Raw genomic sequence first — 6,344 nt, 5'->3', positions numbered from 1 at the left:
GCTTGGTCTCAAGTGGTCTTCTCCAGAGGAATCTGAAAAATCTCTACTTGATGAATGTCAAACCACCGTGTTCCACAGATCTGCCCCGTTCTTCCCGGAAGTTCATAATGAACTCATTCATAATGCACGCCCTATTCAGCTCGCTTGCACAGTGATCTCCTCCTCATGGACTGCACCAGACTTGTTGTGAGATGTTACCCCACTCTTCCACCAAGGCATTTCCAAGTTCCAGGACATTTATGGGGGAAATGACCTTAGTCCTCACCCTCCAATCCAACAGGTCCCAGACAAGCTTAATGGGATTGAGATCCAGGCTCTTTGCTGGCTATGGTAGTACACTGACATTCCTGTCTAGCAGGAAATTATGCACAGAATGAGCAGTATGGCTGGTGGCATTGTCATGCTGGAGGGTCATGTGAAGATGAGCCTCAGGAAGGGTAGCACATGAGGGAGGAGGATGTCTTCCCTGTAACGCACAGCGTTGAGATTCCCTACAATGACAACAAGCTCACTCCGATGATGATGTGACATACCACCCCAGACCATGACGTACAGAGTACAGGCTTTGTGTAACGTTCATGCCTTCGATGATAAACGCAAGTCCGACCTTCACCCCTGGTGAGACAAAACCACGACTCCACTGTCTGGTCCAGCGAAGGTGGGTTTGTACATATGGGCAACGTTGTTGTGATGTCTGGTAAGGACCTGCCTTACAACAGGCCTACAAGCCCTCAGTCCAGCCTCTCTTAGCCTATTGCAGACAGTCTGAGCACTGATAGAAGGATTGTGCTTTCCTGGTGTAACTCAGGCAGTTGTTGTGGCCATACTGTATCTGTCCCACAGGTGTAATGTTTGAATGTACCGATCCTGTGCAAGTGTTGTTACACGTGGTCTGCCACTGCGAGGACAATCAGGCATACTCATGTCGGTCGCTGTCTGGCATGACAGCAGCATCATGCTTCCTCTCTGGAAGGTTATTTTGTGTAGTGCGGCATGATGGGTTTCTGTTACCCATAGCGTCAGCTTAGTGATCCAATTTCAAATGTACTGAGTCATAAGGGATCGTCTCATTTACGTATTTATCCTCAGTTCCCTGAGACGAAGGGAATGAGACATTGCTTAAGCTAGCAGCACTACAGACTCAGAGTTCTTTGAGTTGCAAGCGATGTGCTCTTGTCCCTCAGTCAGAAAATTCTGAGGAATGGTATTTGCATGCCTGCTTTTATACCGGACAGCTTCGAGCCTAAAAGGGCAGGGCTTAAACACCATTGCCAATTTTAGAATTGCCGTTATTATAGAAAGGTTTCAACTAGGTTGTATAGAAGGACACTCCACATAACATCAGCTTAGTGAGGCAATGTCCCGTTCCCTTTGTCTCAGGGAAGTGAGGTTACATACATAACCGAGATGTTCTCTCACATCTTGATTTACAAGTGCACAAGCGAGTTTTGCTGCAGGTTTCGCAAAAGTAGTTGCAGTGGCAGATTTGAGAGGTTCTAACTACCGATTTGAGGTTGTAATGTGAAAGTGAATTAAAGTACAAAAGTAAATATGTAATACAAGTTTGTGTCTGTCGTTGCATTTATATGAATGTAATTTTACACATTTGAGACCATTTGTCTACAACTTTGAATTCATAACACAGGTTTTGGATTATTGTCTGTGAGTGCAGATTGCAGCATTCGACTTCAGATTTTTATTTTACAAATTTTCAGGATGTGAGTGTAAATTTCAATTTACAAGTACAAATATTTATTGTACATGTTCTCAAATTTAAATGTACAAGCTCTCGAGTTTTGCAACAGATTTATCTTCATACTCCAGCAACAACCTTTTTTGTGTGATTAAGATAAACTCTAGAAACTATGTGAAAGTAGTTTATTTGTATAATTGTTTTTGGTCCATTTTTTTACACTTGTTGATATTTCGATGTTGTTGAAAGTGATGCAGAATCAACATCAGATCCTAACATTGATTCAATAATGTCAATATTGATAATTGTTTTGTAGAGATTTCAGTGTTGTTTTAACAATAATGCAGGATGCAAAAGTGATACAGAATCAATCTCAGATTGTAACATTGATTCAACAGAGTTAACATATATTTTTATTGCAATTTTTATGTTGTTTCAACAAATTTGATGTAAAATCTTAAAGTCTTAAAATTGATTTTTCATTGAAATTTCAATATTGTTTCAACCTTAATTGAGGGTTCAAAAGTGACATAGAATCAACTGATTGTTACATAAAATGACATTAACATTGATGCATCTATGTGTAATTAAAAGCACAGTTAACCCCAAAATATTAAACTTCTCTCATCATTTATTAACCATCATGCCACCCCAGTTGTGTATTACTTTTTTTTTTTTTTAAGTATATTTCAGCTCATTAGGTCCATACAATGCAAGTGAATGGTGACCAGACCTTTGTAGCTCCAAAAATCACATATAGGAAACATAAAAGTAATCCATAAGACTCCAGTGGGTAAATCTATATCTTCAGAAGTGATATGATACGTAGTGGTGGGAAATGGTGGGAAACAGATACAAATTTGAGTCCTTTTTTTAACTCTAAATCTCCACTTTCACTTTTATATCTGAATGTCACATGTTGCGCCTGTTAAGTTTTACTTTCACATCTGAAAGTTAAAGTGGGGATTTAGAGTAAATAAAATATTTAAATATTGATCTGCTCCCACCCACACCTATCATATCACATCTGAAGATACAGATTTAACCACTGGAGTCTTCTATTTTTCCTTTATGTGATTTTTGGTGCTGAAAAGCTGTGACGTGCACAGAACGGGGACAGCAGGGCCGATCTGCCCCTTTCGTCCAGTCGGCTTCCAATCGCAGGGTTGGCGGTTCGATTCCCGGCCCAAATGATTCCACATGCCGAAGTGTCCTTGGGCAAGACTGTGAACCCCAAGTTGCTCCCAATGGCAGGCTAGCGCCTTGCATGGCAGCTCTGCCACCATTGGTGTATGAGTGTGAATGTGTGTGTGAATGGGTGATTGGGTCACAGTGTAAAGCGCTTTGGTAACCTCTAAGGTTAAAAAAAAAGCGCTATATAAGCGCAGAACATTTACTATTCCTAGTTCACTTTACTTGAGCCAAATAAGCACATTTACTGCCAAATAAGTACATTTTACTTAGATTTTTTAAGGCAATCGGTTTACATGCTTTTTAAAGTAAGGTTAACCAATTAGATTTTAGATAAACAAGTGTAATACCATGGTGCTTTTTCTGAGAAAATATAAGTAGAATATTATTTGTGATAAAGGAAAAATTGAAATAAATTATGTTCAGTATATATATATTGTATATTGTATATATACATACACACATACAAGAAAATGGTTAAACACTCAAAAATAATAGAAATTAGATAGAAAGTAGTATTTATAACTAAATTAATACTAATTTAAAAAAATAAAAATAAGTGCCCTTTTTTATCCTTCCGCCCCTGTCTCAGCTAAGGTCTCACGTCACTGCTACAATGGTCTGATCACCATTCACCTGCATTGAATGAACCTACAGCTCAAAGATACTTTTGTGTTCTGCTGAAGAAAGAAAGTCATACATATCTGTGATGACATAAATGGGTGAATACATATTAAGAGAATTTTCATTTTTGGGTGAACTATCCCTTTAACATTGTTCCAATGCTTGTTTGCCTGTATGAGCACAATCTTCTGCAGTGTGTGTGCATTTCCCTGGGAGGAAACATGTGGTCAGCTCTCCTGCATCTGCTGTGGCAGGGAGGAGTGACCTCAGATTTTCCCCGCACACTCTTTTTACAGTGGAAATACTGCTTGACTGTTCACGAAAGCAGCAACAAACCTCAGGATTTTGACTTTGCTCCCAAAATCTGTGAGAGCACAAGGGGGATACACAATAAACACTTCTTCACATCATTATCCATGGGATTGTTTTATTTGCTGTAACACCTGCTGCCGTGTTTGGTGTGCACTGCTTTGACCCTGCCTGATGGGTTTTGGTGTTTTCATAGTTAAGTGAAAGTGAGCAACATTTAAAAAAAAAAAAAAAAAAGAAAGAAAACTGGTGGAACTAGAGCTTTCTAGTGGAAACTTCACACCACAAGGTAAGATGGGCACTTTGTTTCTTTTAACAAACACAATGTGGTCTTGTCAAATGCACTGGATTCAACATGCCAAGTTAAAATAGAGTATTTAAAAGGCTTTTTCTGTCATAAAGGAGGAAAACTGTGAATGGAAATACACTTAATGTAACCTGCAAGAATAGGAATTGCACAAGAGCATTGGAGGAACATTAATTAAACATTAGATGTAACATGAGCATCACTACCAGGAAAACATTTTTAAAAACTGCATTACTATGTACACTTAACATAATTCATATGGTACAGTGACCCAAAGATATTTGGAAACTTAAGACACAATTTAAAATACATTAATTGCATTGTTTTACATGACAAAATATCAAACCAAATAATGCTAGACCATCTGAAGTCAGTTCCCCTCCAGTTTACATGGGTGTCCTAGCAGAGTACCCACAGGGTTTTTATTATTATTATTATTATTATATAAATGCCACTTGGTTTCATATTTTGTTATCTAAAGCAATGACATTCATATAATTTTAAATAAGCAAGTAAATCTACAGTTGTAGTGTGCATTTGAGGTACAAGAAATTTATGGAATATGTTTTAATATATTATATGATATCATATGATATTATATTATACTATATTACTAATCCACTGGGTTCATCAGATACCTTTGTTTTTATGTGCAAGTGCTCATTTTGTCTTTGCAAACTATAACCTAGTTTAGTCCCCTAAATGCAGGACCCTCACTAAACTTTTTCCTCTCAAAAGTTTTACAACGTAGCCCTCCTTTGATATTCTATTCTAAACAGTTTACAGCTAAAACAGACATCCCGGATAACATTACCATGATTTATGTTGACTGATTGTAAAGGCCAGGTCAATAGTAAAGCCTTTATCCTCTAGCACCTCGCTGGCCTGTCTGAGTTTGGTTGGATCACAGTCACTCTTTTATTTTCTTTATTCAATCACTGTAATCAGTAGAGCAGCAGGATGTTTTGGATGAATTGTCATCAGGTCATGTGACCTGATCCATTGCAAGGGAGAGGAAGCAAGCCTGATCTCAGATCAGTTTGACAGAAGCAACTTGCCTAGTCAAGTTTCCTCCTCCATGTTTCCTCTTCTGTTGCTTTCTTACATTCAGACACAGCCTGCAGTAACACCACTTTATCTCTCACTCTTGCAAGGTAAACATTCTCGCTTGTCTGTCTGTGTCTGTTTTCTAACAGCTTTTAAGTAGATTAGACTTGAATGCATGCCAGAATGTATTGATGCATGATTGAAAGTATTCATCTTAAAAAAGGTGCACTGCCTGGAGTCAGAGACCTATAGTTAATGCAATAAAGACTATTCCCTATACTCTTTTCATTTACAGGGAGCAACTGGATACTACCTTGATCATTGTGGGGGTTGCTTTTGTACCACTGGTTAAAAAATGTGTTCTCTGCTGGATTTCAGGAAATAATTACTTACAGTATATGAAATGTAAACTGATTTATGTTGGTGTAGCCACAGAACTTGGAACCTGTTTTGAAACCTGCTGCTGTTTTGCATGGTTTAAACTGTTTTTAGCTGCAGAAATGTTTGATTGCTGTATTATTTAAGGGTAAACCAGTGTTTGCAGTGTTTAAGTTGTCAGTCTTATTTCTTGCAGTAAAGTTTTCTGTGTTTAAGACTGGCAATGGTGTACTGCAGAGTCTGCTATTGTTACTAAGTAGTTGATTGTTGGAACCTCTGTCATCTGCGCCCAAGGCCAGTGTAGCAGTTCCAAATAGAGAGCATGAGTTCTCATGGAAATGTAAATAGACTTGGCCATGCTTAGCCATAAATGAGCAGGTTGTGGGTGCGTGATTGTATCTGAGAAAGGGAAAAAGACGATGTCAGGTTTTTTCATGTCTCGGTGCGTAAAGAGAGCGCTTTAATGTTTTATGCACAGTGTAAAAAAAAATAAAATAATCTTGTATAGATAAATATATAATCTCTTGAACACAAAGTTTTGATCTGTTCCAAATTATATTATTTTTCTTTGCTGTAGGGCTGGGTATTAATACAGATTTCCTGATTCAATTCCAATTCACAAGCTCTTGATTCTGATTTCGATTCAATACAATATCGATTCATATGGGTAAATTTTTGTTATAATGTCAATTTTGCTTGCATATGAAAGAGATTCTCCCCCAGTTAATGCTGTTTATTATACTGTGGATGGGGGCCTGGGTAGCTCAGCGAGTATTGACCCTGACTACCACCCCT

General features: G+C 38.1%; 1 protein-coding gene across 3 annotated transcripts in view; it reads left to right on the top strand.

Annotated features, from left to right (window-relative positions):
* Positions 1 to 3,845: 3,845 nt before the first annotated feature.
* The window catches only part of LOC127636418 (double C2-like domain-containing protein beta), a 286,639-nt gene continuing 284,140 nt past the window's right edge, over positions 3,846 to 6,344 (top strand). For 2 of the 3 annotated variants that reach the window (XM_052116905.1, XM_052116888.1), the window contains exon 1: positions 5,185 to 5,278. The gene's annotated coding sequence lies outside the window, so the exon portion shown is untranslated. Of the gene's footprint in view, positions 4,107 to 5,184; positions 5,279 to 6,344 lie in introns of those variants that run through there. The other variant, XM_052116897.1, reaches the window with a different exon arrangement.

Source organism: Xyrauchen texanus, chromosome 4, assembly GCF_025860055.1.
Source record: "Xyrauchen texanus isolate HMW12.3.18 chromosome 4, RBS_HiC_50CHRs, whole genome shotgun sequence".
NCBI classification, from domain to species: domain Eukaryota; kingdom Metazoa; phylum Chordata; class Actinopteri; order Cypriniformes; family Catostomidae; genus Xyrauchen; species Xyrauchen texanus.
Note: the sequence above shows the minus strand (reverse complement) of the source record. Positions and strands in the feature narration are given on the sequence as shown.